The sequence below is a fragment of the Cuculus canorus genome, chromosome 2 (genome assembly GCF_017976375.1).
Source record: "Cuculus canorus isolate bCucCan1 chromosome 2, bCucCan1.pri, whole genome shotgun sequence".
NCBI classification, from domain to species: Eukaryota; Metazoa; Chordata; class Aves; order Cuculiformes; family Cuculidae; genus Cuculus; species Cuculus canorus.
Window position 1 is genome coordinate 30,877,606 of NC_071402.1, and position 15,814 is coordinate 30,893,419.

A 15,814-nucleotide genomic window follows, 5' to 3' on the forward strand; every position below is an offset into this window, starting at 1 on the left:
GAATTTAAGTGACCCATTACATTTACATTCTCTTTATACCAGTTTTCATTGCCTCTTTCCAGCAGGCTCGTGGATTTGCCTGTCTGATACTTCCCTGACTGACCTCTGTTCCTAAAACATCTTTTAGTTATCCACCTACAATATAATTTAATTTTCATTCTTGATTATAGATATTAATTTTTTTTTTCAAATAATTTTTAAAGTCTCATTTAACAACTATCTTCAGAGGAAATATTACATTTTAAAGCTCATAAAGAGTAGTCCATTTAGTTAATCTACCAATAAATCTATCAGCCATTCTTTCTGAGACTCTGTTATCTATGTTTCCTTATACCTGTGCATACTATCTAACTTTTTCTATTCCATTTTCTTTATTTCACTCTCACTTGAATTCCAGAACAGATTTTACCTCCTATATTTTCCCCACACACCAAAGCAAGAGCCACCACAACTGTACTGTGCCAAGTTCTTACAAGAACAGTCATATTTCTGAAAACTCAATTACTGGAAGTGCCAACTGAACCCAAATTTGCCCCTGATGCCTCAAAAACATCTGATACAATCTTCTGCGTTAAACCTTGTCTAGACCCTGCATTAATAGCCACCTCAACAGTACCTTCAGAGATTGCCTTGTGTGTATAATATGCCATGTGTGATATTTCAAAGTGAAGGACAACACAAAACCACCAAGCATTTAGTCCTAAAGCACTTTTGGGGGGGGTCATTGTCCAATCCCCTCCTCAAAGCAGGAGCAGCTCTGCATTCAGGCCAGGAAGCTGAGGGTTTTGTCCCGTCTTGCAATCAAAATCTCCAGGATGAGAGTTCCAACAGTTCTCTGGGCAATCACTTACGCTGCATGTCTGTCCTCGTGAGAAAACATTTTTCCTTGCATTCGATCTGGCTCCCTTTTCTTGGTAATCTCCTCCAAAGTGTTGTAAGGCTGCACAAGGTGCTCCCTAAACCTTCTCTTCTCCAGGCTAAACATGCTCCAGTGTGTTGGGAAGTGCACTATCTGTGGGATTCAACTCACTTAAATGTCGTTGTCTAAAACTTGGGTATCTCGGATAGGCCTGTGGTCTAGGGTAGCCTCACCAAAGGAGAGAGAGGCATGTTCTTAGGGTAATATCCTCTTATAAAATAGGTGTGCTAGGGTGGTAGGATGAACTCGCTTCTGCGAGTGTCACAGATTTCCTGCTGACAAAACAGCGAGCCTAACTACTTAGTTAAAAGCAGAGGACTATCCAAATGAAAAACTTCAGATAAAATGAGTCTTGCTGGTAGGGGCATAAACTGTTTTCTCTGGTCTTTGACTGCTATGTTTGTGTGGCACTGGCCAAGAAACAGCACCTCTTCATTCTTTCTCTCTCTTAGAATAAGAAAGCGATGACTGATCTAAGCGCATCAGATGAACGGAAAGGGCGCTGGTTCAGCATGAAGCTGTAGGAGAAGGAATTACTGGGCAGAAAACACAATCCTTATAAGTGGCACACCCCAGTGGTAACAAAATGTAACATTTCTTTTTTTCAGTTATTGTTTCTGGTTGGTAAATAGAGGAAAGAGCCCTAAAAAGGCCAGACCCTATGAAGGGAGACAGATAGAGAGATTTCTTCCTGGGAAATGCCTCTTCTACATAGAGAGCTGGCCCACAAAAATCTGTGCTCGTTACAAGGTACAGTGAAAACATATATAAAAAGAGAAGAAAGCTGGCACCTCCTTAATCTTATCTCTGTAATTGCACCTATTATGGTTCGAGACACACCTTCATTTAAATACAAGTAAAGTTCAGAATCAATCTGATTTTTATTTAAGTTTTGTAAGAAAATGATTCAACACTGTAATTACCTCTGGCCATAATTGATCATGTTTGTTTACATGGTAGGTTATTAACAAAACATTAGCTGGATTTGAACCCTACCTTTAAGCACAGTTTAGATTATTGCAGCAATGTAACAAATATAATGTCATAAATGTGCAGCAGGTGGCTGCTTAATAACAGTTAGTAACTTCCAGCATTCATTCTAAAGAGTGCATTTAGGACCAAATTAGCTGTCTTGTATGAGTGATTAATTTGACTGATAGTGCACTTTATGGCATGACTTACAAGCATTATGCAGTTTTGTTAATCAATAACTCACAGCTATGCTGTGATGTCAATCTGGGTCTTGAAATGCTATTTTAGAAAAGGAGTGAATGGTCTTTTCTTCTTTCAGGGTGATGTATTCTATTCCAGGACCGGTGCAGTACCTTCAGTATCTAAATTCACCATCTGGTATAGCCCAAAACCATTCCACTCTCATCTTGCCAGCTTAAAATGACAGTATAATCAGCCACTCCATATGTCTAACACTGTCTATCTGATTGAATGTCACGCAGTAATACTGTACTTGATCAAGGCCCTAACTACATGCAATATTTTAGATTTCTGTGTATAAAGCTGTGTTAATTTTGAGGGGTGGGGAGGGTGGAATTTAAAGAGGGAAAATAAGGGAGGCCATATTTCTGAGTATGCTCAGAACAAACCCATGGAAGCATTAAAACATTTCAGCAAGCCTGTCTCCCATATGTCTCTTAATGCTCTCAAAACGATTAAAATGCTAGAAGAGTTGAAGTGATGTGCCGGATACAGGGATTCAAAACCACTGGCACGCAGTTCACATAAATTTTTAAAACTGTATGAGAAAGAGCTTACACAGACTGGGGAAAGGGAGAAGTACAGGGGATCCAGGTCTTCCCAGCCTACTGCAGTGCCTTCAGACTCCTGCTGCAAGATATTGAGTGATCTTGTAGTTTACACCAGCAGCAAGGTTGTCACAGGAGTAATATCCTGAACATGAGCCAGCAGTGTGCCCAGGTGGCCAAGAAGGCCAACGGCATCTTGGCTTGTATCAGAAATGGGGTCACCAGCAGGCCCAGGGAGGTTATTCTCCCTCTGTACTCGGCACTGGTGAGACCGCACCTCGAATACTGTGTTCAGTTCTGGACCCCTCACCACAAGAAGGATGTTGAGGCTCTGGAGCGTGTCCAGAGAAGAGCAACGAAGCTGGTGAAGGGGCTGGAGAACAAGTCTTATGAGGAGCGGCTGAGAGAGCTGGGGTTGTTTAGCCTGGAGAAGAGGAGGCTGAGGGGAGACCTTATTGCTCTCTACAACTACCTGAAAGGGGGTTGTGGAGAGGAGGGAGCTGGCCTCTTCTCCCAAGTGACAGGGGACAGGACAAGAGGGAATGGCCTGAAGCTCCACCAGGGGAGGTTCAGGTTGGATATCAGAAAAAAATTCTTCACAGAAAGAGTCATTGGGCACTGGAACAGGCGGCCAGGGAGGTGGTCGAGTCATCTTCCCTGGAGGTGTTTAAGGAACGGGTGGATGAAGTGCTGAGGGACATGGCTTAGGGAGTGTTTGGAATGGTTGGACTCGATGATCCAGTGGGTCCTTTCCAACCTGGTGATTCTGTGATTCTGTGATTCTGTGATCCATACATACCCCACCTGTCATCTACTTCCCACCACCTGCAGAGGTTTTCTTCCACTCTTGCTCCTTGCTTCAGCTGAAGACCTAGCTAATGGAAGCAGGTGTCAGTGAGAAGCTGCAAAGGCCTGTGGCTGCCATGGGACTCAGCTGAACTCAGGTCCCAAGTGAGAGGATTTGAGCTTCCTTCCTTTTAGATAGAAGATATTCTCTTGTGCTCTTTGTTCAGCATAGAGCATGACGGCACGCTGAGCTGCACCTCAAAGAGCAGCAAAAGGGCTGATAGGATGTATGTAAATGGATGGAATTCATGGCGATGGAGTGCTGGAGAGTTGGTTTATTTTCTGAAGAAAGGCAGACTTAGGGATTGAAAGGGCTCTCTGCTATTTAAAAAATTGAAATAAAATGTGGTTTTACAAGGCTAAGGAAAAATATCTAAAAAGTATGTTTTCTAACATTTGAAAAAATGGAATATTAAGCCAACTACTGTGGGTCCCACTGGGGAGCTGGGAATATATCGTCTCAGACAGTGTAAAACTTACACTGCTAGGCAAGAATGATTGATTAGTTTATAAACAGACAGATGGGAATAGGAATGGGAAGAAGAAGATATGTCTCATTAGTGGCATGGATTACTCAGTTTTACTTAGAAAATCATGTAAATTTAATCTGAGGATTGTTCTGTTTCTTAGCCATAAGCTCTTTTCATGGTGGAGCCCTTTCTGCATTCTACTTCTACACATCCTGTTTCACCAGTGTATTTCCTTATGCTAGACACTGTCTGTTGATCTTTTGGATCACATCCAATTTATTAGTTTTCTATGGTTACCTGAATTAAGGCCTTTCACTGACAGACATAATACCCTTGTGTGTTAAATTGTTTTCCGTGAAACACCAGGGACCTGTTCTGCAAGCACCAGATTAGTGCATCTGATTTTTTTATTGCATCTAGCGGGTCTCAGACTTACAACAAGTCTATGCCCCAATTCTTGGCCCCCTCAATAAGAATAAAGAATATATCAAGATCTCCAGGATATTTTGGATAATTTTATAGTATAGATGCGAGTACTTGTGACACCTAGTGGTCCTGGCAGAAAAACGCAAATGTTTTAGAGGAAGAGGAAGTAGGGATTCAGTATCACCTACTGCAAGATAGTTAAAATAACCTGAAAAAACATATAGCTAAGCATATTCTTTCCCCAAGGATGTGGCACACCTGCCTGAGGTGGCTGCCCTTCATAACCCGTCACGTAAGCAATGGAAAAGTTCAGCTGTATGAAACACTTCTGGGGTGGGGTAGGATGAGGTGATTATAGGTGTTAAGGTAAGGTGATGAGTCAATTGCCCAATCCTCTTTGTGAAACAGGAGGTGAGCACAGGAGCTGTGGGTGATGGCATCAAGCTGGCATCAAAAGAACAACTGAAGGGCACACCTGGGATGGAGCAAGGCCGTTGATCCAGGTAATCCCACATCATGAAGAAAAAAAAAAAAAGAAAAAAAAGAAAATATTATAACCAGTTCATTGCTGCTTCTTCATAAAGTAATCCTTTAAATGTGACTCTTCAGCAATGTCCAATCACCCAAGATTTTCCCTATACTTAAAGGAAAAATGTGGATATTTATGAAGCCATGGACTCATATCTTAGGTGGACTGACCTGCTCTGCGAAGAAGCCTTTTTTAACATCCTAACAATATCCCTTGAATTGTATGAACTTCATAAAACGATGAGATCGAGAACAGACACCCATGTGATGTGTAGCAAACTAATTTGAGTTCATGGTCAGATGCAGTGATGAGGCAGCATAAGCTCCACCAGCTACACAAGCTAGTGACTCAAGTATGCAAAATCTCAAGAACCTCCTGTACTGGAGGCTTTTAGGAGAAAAATGCTTTCGATGGTAGAGATAACAATGTACAATAGTTTTTAGCAGTCTGTAAAAGATATTGAAACAATAGAGTGCAACATAATGCAAAACTTCCTCACAGACAGATATTCATAATTAATAATAGTGCCTATTCCTATGCAGTTGTCCATCAACACAAAATACCCATCTGAAGATCTTTATAGGTATAAAATAAACCAAGAATAGTTTACCTCATAACTCGTCAATTTTGCACAATGGGGTAACACATTTATTAAAACACAGCTTGTAAGCATGCATTTACAGACATATACATGTGCATGGCTTGTATATACTTGATGTGACTCATGAACTGCAGAGTGTGGTGCAATTCATACAGCTCCTGTGAGTTTGTTGGTTGGTGGGTACGCTATGTACCTCCTACTGTATCATGGCTTCTAGTGCACCACTGAATGTCTCTGGAAGACAATGAAGTATGTTTGCAGTGGGCTTGGCAGTTTAATCCTCAAACTCTGTGACCTGGCATTTTCAGGTAATGCCTGCCATTCTTCACTGCCTCGGCAGGAGCAAAGCACCACAGCCGGGTGTTTCATGTTAGGTTAGGTTAGGTTAGGTTAGGTTAAGTTAGGTTAGGTTAGGTTAGGTGAGTTTTTCTCCACAGTGTGCCACAGGTGCTCTAACTCCTGTCAGGTGCTGCTGCTAGGATTGTCCAACGAAGTAATAAAGCTGAAGCCACAGTAACTGCATCATTTAAGTGTCTAGAAGAAGTATGTGAACAAGAGGTCCTATATGACTCCCAAAGCTGACCTCAAACTTTGTAAATGGTCAGTTTGCTTAGGCTGCTTAGCTAAGGACTGTTGTTAGGTGTCCCTTTGTAGATGGTTATAAGAGAAATAAATATATTTTGTGAGAGTGCTGCTACTACAATGGCAGGAAGAAAACAGATCTCCCCCAGTAATGAAGGTGTGAGCTGTACACCATCAGAGGTAGAAGTAAATACTTCTCATATGGAAAAGTAATACATCTAATGATGGGCATGAAAGTGTTCAGAATTTGCTAAAAAATAATCTCTGTTTCTCCATCCCAAATCTAAACAGCATAACTGCAGTTAAAAATGGAAACCGAATTGACTCATTCCACTCAGTGCCATACTCCCATTTTCCCACAAGAACCCTCAGGCTTGCAAAGAAGCCAAGAAACTATGACCTGTTGGGTCAGCAGAGAAGCAAAGTCGCTTCATAGGGCACAACAACACTAGTGATCAGGGCAGCCTCAGCATTGCTGCAGTGGTATATCTCGAGTCTGACTAGATTCTGCCTTATCTACATCCAAAGTAAACAGAACCTGGAGAAACAATCATTTGATAGTAAGACCTTATCAGTCCCTGCTCATTGTCAACAATGCAGAGAGAAGGACACCAGACAGGGTTGTCTTGCATGCATAGGTAGAGCCTGTAGGAAAGGTGGAAGCAAAGCTATGGAGTAAAAATCTCCTTAGAGTAAGAGATGGAGTTTCCAAGAAAGTAATTGTCCACTTGTGAAGAATGATAAGACAAAAAAAATCTCAATTGGTATGTCCGCACCCATATCAGCTTATGAGATAAAGGAACATACCTTGCAACAAAGGAAAGGACCTATAATTTTTCTTCAATATTTGAAGAATATTTCTAAGGAAGGATGTGGAATTTCCGTTAGTGAAATGTTTTATAAATAGCTTGACTGTTAATTTTCAGGGACAGCACAGCTACCATTGGTTCACCTTTGGGATGGAAAAAGAAGTAAAATTACATGCAAAAGATCCTTCCTGCTCTACTTTCTGCTGGTTTTCTATTATATATTTTTTTGAGAGAAAAGTGGAATAGTAATGAAGAATGGCACTTACAGTAACACCATCATCATTTTATTCCAAGAAAAATGAGAAAGAAAGAGAAAGAAGATAAAAGAGAAAAAGAAAAAGAAAAAGAAAAAGAAAAAGAAAAAGAAAAAGAAAAAGAAAAAGAAAAAGAAAAAGAACAAGAAAAAGAAATAGAAAAAGAAAAAGAAAAAGAAAAAGAAAAAGAAAAAGAAGAAAAAGAAAAAGAAAAGGAAAAAGGGATGGACAAAAGGGATGGACAAAAGGGAGGGACAAAAGGGAGGGAAAGAGGAGAAAGAAAGTAAGAAAAAGCAAGCTATAGCAAAGCATACAAGAAACGAGGAAACTGTTTAGTTCAGGATCTTCCCAGAAAAGATTAAAATTACATATTCAGCTTGAATAGAATCAAACTTCATTTGCACTATTATACCTGAGCTCAGCATCTAAGTCCATTCAGCTTTAAACTTGTGTTTCAGTATCTAGAATAAATCTAATATACAGAACTAGGACAGTAAATATCCATAAATAACTCTGCAGAAATCCCCCTTTTACTGAAGTGGGAAGATTAAGTACTAAAGGACTCATAAAAACTGAAAGTTGAATGAATTCCACTAAAATCATTTTTTCACAGAAGGAAAATAAGCAAAAGCTTTCTAAACCTCCTAAGAAAACTACAAGCAAAATCAGTAAATTGTTCAAACTTCCCTTTTGAAGAGGCCTTTCATTATGTGAAATACTAGACCTAACATCACCAAAGGATAAAGAGGGGACAGAAAAATATGCCGTGGTTGCCTACTAGCACTTGATAACTGTTTTCTTTCATGGAAATAGAATCTTTGAACACTGTGTAGGGTTTGTACTTCCAGGGTTCATGGAGTATTTTTGGGTCTCTGCCTGAATGAGTACTGTTTGGTTGGCCAAACCAGACACAGGTCATTAGATAAGACAATATCTTCTAAATTCCATTAGAACGTTCAAGGAGAAGAATTTTATTTGGTAAAAAGACATAACCATAAAAAAAAAAAAAAAAGAGGCTATGCTGCTCTGCCCTTCAAGAAATGTGCCCATGAAATCATAGAATCATAGAATCACCAGCTTGGAAAAGACCCACTGGATCATCGAGTCCAACCATTCCCAACACTCCCTAAACCATGCCCCTAAGCACCTCATCCACCCATTCCTTGAATACCTCCAGGGAAGGTGACTTGACCACCTCCCTGGGCAGCCTGTTCTGGTGCCCAATGACTCTTTCCGTGAAAAATTTTTTTCTGATATCCAGCCTGAACTTCCCCTGGCAGAGGTTCAGGCCATTCCCCCTTGTCCTGTCCTCTGTCACTTGGGAGAAGAGGCCAGCTCCCTCCTCTCCACAACCTCCTTTCAGGTAGTTGTAGAAAGTAATAAGGTCTCCCCTCAGCGGCTGAGGGAGCTGGGGTTTAGGAGGCCCTCCTCTTCTCCAGGCTAAACCCCAGATCTCTCAGCCGCTCCTCATAAGACTTGTTCTCCAGCCCCCTCACCAGCATTTGGCCTTGTTAAACCATTGGTCTCAGCCCAGCTGTCCAGCCTGTTCAGATTCCTTTGCAGAGCCTCCCTACCCTCCAGCAGATCCACGCTTCCACCCATCTTAGTGTCATCTGCAGGCTTGCTAAGGGTGCACTCAATGTCTTCATCCAGGTTATTGATAAAGACATTGAACAGGGCTGGACCCAGTACCGAGCCCTGAGGAACCCCACTTGTAACTGGCCTCCAGCTGGAGTTAACTCCATTGACCACCACTCTCTGGGCCCGGCCATCCAATGAGTTTTCAACCCAGGAGAGTGTGTGCCAGTCCAGGCCAGAGGCTGACAGTTTCTGAAGCAGAATGCTGTGAGAAACTGTGTCAAACGCTTTACTGAAGTCCAAGAAGACTACATCCACAGCCTTTCCCCCATCCAGTAGTAGAGTCACTTTGTCATAGAAGGCAATCAGGTCAGTTTGGCAAGATCTATTGTAAACCTATGTTGACTGGGCCTGATCACCCGGTTCTCTTGCATGTGCTTCAGGATAGCACTCAAGATCACCTGTTCCATGACTTTCCCCGGCACTGAGGTCAGACTGACAGGCCTGGATCCTCCCTGCAACCCTTCTTGTAGATGGGCACAACATCATCCAGCCTCCAGTCTAGTGGAACTTCCCCAGTCAGCCAGGACCGCTGGAAGATGATGGAAAGGGGTTTGGAAAGGACATCTGCCAGCTCCTTCAATACTCTTGGGTGGATCCCATTCAGCCCCATAGACTTGTGGGTGTCTAGCTGGGCAAGCAAGTCTCTAACTGCCTCTTCTTGGATCATGGGAGCCTCATTCTGCTCCTCTAACTCCTGGGTTAGTACACAGAGGGAACAACTTTCCTTGCTATTACAGACTAAGGCAAAGAAGGCATTAAGTACCTCAGCCTTGTCCTCATCCCCTGTCACTGTTGTTCCTTCTGCATTCCATAGGGACTGAATATTCTCCCTAGTCCTCTTTTTACTGTTAATGTATTTATAGAAAGATTTTTTATTATCTTTCACAGACTTAGCCAATTTGATCTCTAGTTGGGCCTTAGCCCTCCTAATTTTTTCCCTGCACAATCTCACTTCCTCCCTGTAGTCCACCCAAGATGCCTGTCCCTTCTTCCAAAGCTCATAGACATTCTTCTTTTTGATGCATCTCAAGTTCTCCCTGCTCAACCAAGCTGGCTTTTTCCCTGGCCGGCTCCTTTTCCGGAAAACAGGGATGGCTTGCTCCTGAGCTGCTAGGATTTTGCTTTTTTAAGAGCACCCAGCCCTCGTGGGCTCCCTTGCCCTGAAGGACTGTCTCCCATGGGACTTTGCCAACCAGCCTTCTGAACAGTCTGAAGTCTGCCCTCTGGAAGTTTAATGTGACTGTTTTGCTAACCCCTTTCTTTATCCGACCTAGAACTGAAAACCCTATCATCTCATGATCGCTTAGTCCCAGGCGTCCTCCAACCATCACATCCCCCACAAGACCTGCTCTATTCACAAAAAGCAGGTCGAGGAGGGCACCCTCCCTTGTCGGCTTCCTCACCAGTTGTGTGAAGAAGTTGTCTTCCACGCACTCCAGGAACCTCCTAGACTGCTTCCTTTCTGCTGTATGGTACTCCCAGCAGACATCCGGAAGACTGAAGACACCCACGAGGACAAGAGGTAGCTATCGTGACACTATCCCCAGCTGTTTAAAGAAGAGCTCATCAGCTGCTTCTTCTTGACTGAGTGGTCTATAACAGACTCCCATCACAATGTCTGCCTTCTTGTGGGCTCCTCTGATTTTAACCCATAAGCACTCAGTCCCTTCCTCACCATAATCCAGCTCAAGGGTATCAAAGCACTCTTTAACACAGAGGGCTACCCCGCCTCCTTTTGTACCCTTCGTCTCCTGCCTGAAGAGTTTATACCCTCCCATAGCTGTACTCCAGTTATACGAGTCATCCCACCATGTTTCTGTGATGGCAACGACATCATAGTCTCTTTGCCCTACAACAGCTTCCAGTTCCTCCTTCTTATTGCCCATGCTGCATGAATTGGTGTAAATGCACTTCAGTTGGGCTGGTGAACCTTCAGCCCTCATAAAGGGAATAGAATTCATTCCCAATTGACTGGTCCTTGGAATAACTAACACCACAGTGCCAGTTTCATCCTTACTATCCCCAGGTGTAATTGCCCCCACTTGCTCTGTGGTGATGTACTGGCCGTCCTCTCCAGCACATCATATCTCAGTCGCTGGAGTCCCACTTCCAGGCTCATTCCCAACTAGCCTGGTCTCCTCCCTCTCCCCCTTCACATCTAGTTTAAAGCTTTATTTAAGAGCCTAACCAGATTTTTAGAGAGTACTTTAGTCCCCCTTGGAGACAAGCATGTCCCATCCCTCGTAAGAAAGCCTGGGGGTGCGTGGAGCATTCCATGATCAAAGAATCCAAAGCCTCTCTCCTCACACCAGAGGAATGAACCTATTAAATGCAAATCACACGAGAAAACCTGCACTGATGGTTCTGGGCTTGGACTTTTAAAGCATTTGTGTTAATAAGATCATGCTTTTATTTATGTAACCTATTATTCTCAAATTGTATCTAAAATTACATCAATTACATCCAAACACATCTTTCAAAAGCAACAGGTCAAATTCATAAGATTTATTGCATACAAAATTATTCATAATTTCACTGGTAATGTGAGAGCTATAAAAAAAATAAATCTGGCTTTTCCAGATTTGTGTTGGATCCATTGATCTCCGAGTTATAAAATAGCACCAGATTTTCTTTTTTCTCCCCAATGTAACTACACACAACTTAATACTCAACAAAAGTTGCTCTGCTTAGCAAGTAGCTGACATTTTATTATATTAAATTAATTTAAAAGCTTGCAAGGACAACACCCCACTGTATAGGATAGTAAAAAAGCAATCACAGCCTTCTTTTCAGCATCATTAAAGAACTGTATGGGCATGACCAACAACATTGTACAACGTTTTTTACTGATGTTTCCTTCAAAAGATGTCCCAATAAGCATTAAGCTGAAAATAAAAAGGCATTAGATCCTAAATGCTTTTCCCATGTTCATATGTCATCATAACATTGTTGAAGTTAACTGTGAAACGTTATTTTAAGATGCAGCTGCACATCCTTCCTACTAAAACCTGTTGATATTATTCAAGGTCAATAAACCATATAAGGGAAATGTTTTCTCTGTGATAATGTAATTAAATAAGAATAATGCCAAGTGAATGCAATATATTTTGTTCTCTAATCATTTCCACACATTATTCTTGGGTTTTGTTCCAAAAATAAGACTGACAACAGCGATCTCTCCTTTCTGTTGTCTTAGTCTCGTCAATCTATCAGAATAATAAGTAAACATCTGAATCTATCAAACTTTATTTGATGCTCAGATTATCTTCCCAGTGAACTTTCTTATCATTGTAAGTATTATAAACACAAAGGAGGAAAATTTTATAATTAATTTTAAAGTCAGTAACGTGTCTTAAAATTAATCATTCATTCTTGACCTCTAATATCAACTTTCAGTTATTAAAGGCTAATCCAGTCTTGATGAAGTAATGCAAGGCTGTCCACTGATACAGAAGTCTGTCACGTCATAAGATATGACCAGTCCATCTATAATAAACACACTTATCTCTTGATCTTAGCAGGAATCAAACTCAGAAATCCAGCTCAGTACACTCCAGCCTCAAAGAACCAGTTAGCTCTCAAATAAAATCTATAAAAGAAGTAATGGAAAAGTGCCAAACTTCTCCTGAAATTTCAGGCTGTGAGTACAACTGGACTAGAGGAATCTCACTAAATGGAGTAAAAAATTGGATTTTATTACTAAGAAAATAGTTGATCACAGTGAAGCAAAGACAAAATTGACAAAAAGACTTATCAGCTGGGAACAGGGGAAATTCCAGTACACGTCTGGACAGTCTCTCATATAAACCATGCTTTTACTCACGAGGAGGGCTGTCCAGCAACAGTCACTAAATAAGTCACTATCTGTTATACATGAATGGGAGCTATGGCTGATGATCTGAGTTTGCAGAGCTTTATCTATGAATTTTTAAATATTCCAAAGGGTTTGGTACACTTTATTTTCCAAGGATAGGTAATGTTTCAGATTTATGATTTCTTTAACAGTAAAAATCTCTGGGGAGACCTTCCTTCACAGATTTATTATTTTGGACATCTATCAAAGGGTCTTTAACCTAAATTGTTCCTTCTCTCTTCTCTATAGACGCAATGAGGAAATATAACTTGAGAAACTTCTATGGACTGTGTCTTAAACATTGACCACAAAGGAAGGATACAATTGGCTAAATTCCCAAAGCAATGTATGTGTAACAGATCTGAGTAACTTACTGGGAAAAGATCTAAATTATGGGGGAAAATCACAGAACCGTATAAATTAAGACCACAACAAGACAAGACCCAGCAAAAACTGAGCTACAAATTTTCAAGTTCTAGCTTGAAACTTGAGTACAGTTCCACTCAGATATGATCAAACTTTTTCTGGCTCTGTAAAACTCTCACTGACAGATTAATAAAGGAACAAGATCTTTTCAGATTAAGTTGTTTAATTCATTTGATTATCATAAATTACATTTAGAATATAACAACATTGTCATTATTTGAAAAACTCAATCCAGCAGAGAACTGGTTTTTGGAAAAGCACATATCTATCATCTCCTTTCCTAAGTCAAGGCTATACTGACTAAATACCGGAGAAAAACTCTGCTTAAAACCATTTTAGCACAAGCATAAGAACAAAGTACATGCTGGACCAGTTAAATCTGGGGCCAATATTGCTAAGATATAAACTAGTTTAAAATGAGACGTCCAAGATGGTTGCCAAGGATAACACTGCATGTAGTTAGAGAGAAAAGTTGTGCGCTTAGTTTTCTTCATTCTTTTGGTGCTGAAAAACAGAGTGAGGAAAAAACAAAAACAAATTGTGCAGCAGCAATGCACCACCAGCCCAGCCTGAAAATTACACTCAGTCCTTTGATTTTCTATTGGGCACTTGTACTGCACAGTCCTAAATAAGTAGTATGCACGGTCCTCAAGTGGGATATTTGTCTTCTAATGTTTCATTTCAGAATGCACATCTGTGATTAACGATAAATATGTTATCTATTTTAAAGTCTGAACTATAATACTTGGGATTCAGTAGGTTTTTGTAGGACGTCACCTGAAACAGATTCTGTATTGCACTAATTGCTGAAACTTTGCATTTCTTCTGAAACTACAAGGACTTCACCTGTAAATACCTCCAGAATATAATTAAGACCATCTGGTAGAGGGAATTGATTTTGGAAACAATTTGCTGGAAAAGAAGCCAAATTCACTCGTGGGAGCAGGGGCTCTAATAGTATTTCCTTTTCCTCTGAAATAATAGTATGAAGTAAAACCATTCTGGGAAGTAGCAACAAAATCTTAATTTGATGTACAAGGGCTGAAAAGCCAAAGCTTGGAGAACCATAGGGCAAATATAGTGTTTACACAGATGCTGGATTTTCTCCAGACCCTATGAATTGCTAAATCCTCCCAGGGCTAAACAATGAAACTGAAATGAGGCATCAAAGAGTAACTAATATATGTCAACTTGCTCCCACCCTCTATCAGACTGTGGGATTTTTTTCCCCTACAAACACAAATAATCAACAGTGCAAAGGGTTTGTAACTCATTCTTTGTGTTAGCACCTACTCAGACAGGGAAGGAGTCACCAACAAAGATGTAGTTGGAGCTAGCCTGCATTATTGCTTCTATTTTTTGAAAACTGGCAGTTCCTTCACAGAAATAAATTTAATGTATGAATTTTTGTGTAAAATCTGAGCTGTGACAACTAACTTAGGCATGGAGTGGTCCTCCAAGCTGAGCTGAAATGGTGCTCCTGGGCTCCTGGGCAGGGATCAGAGGAAGTCCTGTGGTCAAGGCCCCCTTGGGGCCCTGAAAAATGCATACAGGGTGCTTATTTTCAGCACCTGACTTCAATGAAATCTTCGAATAGATTGCTTTATGAACAACAGAATATATTTGACATAATAATATACGCAAGTCGATAAGTTTCTTCATTGTTTATACTCACTAGAATCAACAATACTAGATTTTTAGGTTCTAACCTGAAAAAAAAATAGAATGCTTATGTAATGATTCATTTTCTTTTTGGATGTTTGAGTGTTACAGTCAATATTTCCCAAGTAGCTATTGGCAGAGCCGAACTATCTTCATACACTTGACCTCCATACTTAAAGAAATAATCACTGCCTTTTTTTTAGAACAGCTGAGAGCTAACAGTAGGACCATAACCTCAGAAAACTAAAACATTTCCCATCATTGACTTTTGTTTTTTTAAAAAAACTTTGATCTGAAGTGCATGTGTGAGGTAGGGAGGGGAGAGGAAGAGGAAAGGCCAGTATTATCTGCAGAGATTGCAGGCAGAGTAGGATAACAATTTTGAAATAAATCGTATAACCAAACCATAACAGGAAAATCTTTGATAGTCTGAGCATTGTATAGAGCCAGTACACTCTCCCCGAAGCATAGTGCCATGTCATTAGTGTTCCTTGAAAGCCCAGACGAGATTTCCCTTACAGGGTAGAATATCAGATCTAAATTACTAAACAACTTCATTTTCTAGTCCTTTAACCCAGTTCACCACCAAAAAACCTCCACCCAAACCCACCCCAAAACCCTGAAACAAACAAACAAAATCCCAATTATTTATTTTATGGAAACAGCAGACCTGAACCAATTTGAGAAGATAGTGAGATATAAAAATATAAATTGGATACCACTCATGACTGTAAATGAACATGTGTTCAAGTGGATATGGAAACTATTTCTCTTTGAGCAACTTCTACTTGGAGCTTCAGTTTGCTGAACATGTTTCTTTTATCCCTCCAAAATATTTTCAAAAATATGCAGTAAAAGATCACAATGAAACTTGTCTCCTTATTTCATAATTCTGTAGCACTGTAAAGAAGTCCTGGCTGGAAAATGCATAATTTCTTCTTTTTCAGTTGTTCTTGGAAGTCTTATTTTCCACCATCTCATGTAGTGTGATGAACTAGAGAGATACTAAAATCTCAGGACAACTGGTTATTTTACA